We start from the raw sequence: 357 nt of genomic DNA on the forward strand, positions 1-357 counted from the left end.
ATCCTGCTGCCCCACCGTCGGGCTGGGACCAGAACCGGTGTTTGCTCCATGCTTTGGGGTCCCCGATGCGGGAAGCAGCAGGTACCTGCTGTGTTGGGTTTGTCAATAAGAGTTTTGTGGGATTCCTGGTCCCTGGAGCCTGTGTGTGGTGTGTGTTTGTACCTGTCTCCTGTGTCGGGCACAAAGCTCTGCGGGGGGAAAAATACAGTTATTTCCAACCGAGGTGTGCCTGGAGGCCCCAGGAAGGATGCGACTTGGTGCAGGGTCCTTTGAATTTTACCGCATTGTGGCATTTTCGCCCTTTGCATTTCCTCCCCTTGCCAGCCTGGTATCGAGGTGGGCAAACTGGGAAAGGGG

The sequence above is a fragment of the Buceros rhinoceros genome, unplaced genomic scaffold (assembly GCF_000710305.1).
Source record: "Buceros rhinoceros silvestris isolate BGI_N320 unplaced genomic scaffold, ASM71030v1 scaffold39390, whole genome shotgun sequence".
Classification (NCBI taxonomy): domain Eukaryota; kingdom Metazoa; phylum Chordata; class Aves; order Bucerotiformes; family Bucerotidae; genus Buceros; species Buceros rhinoceros.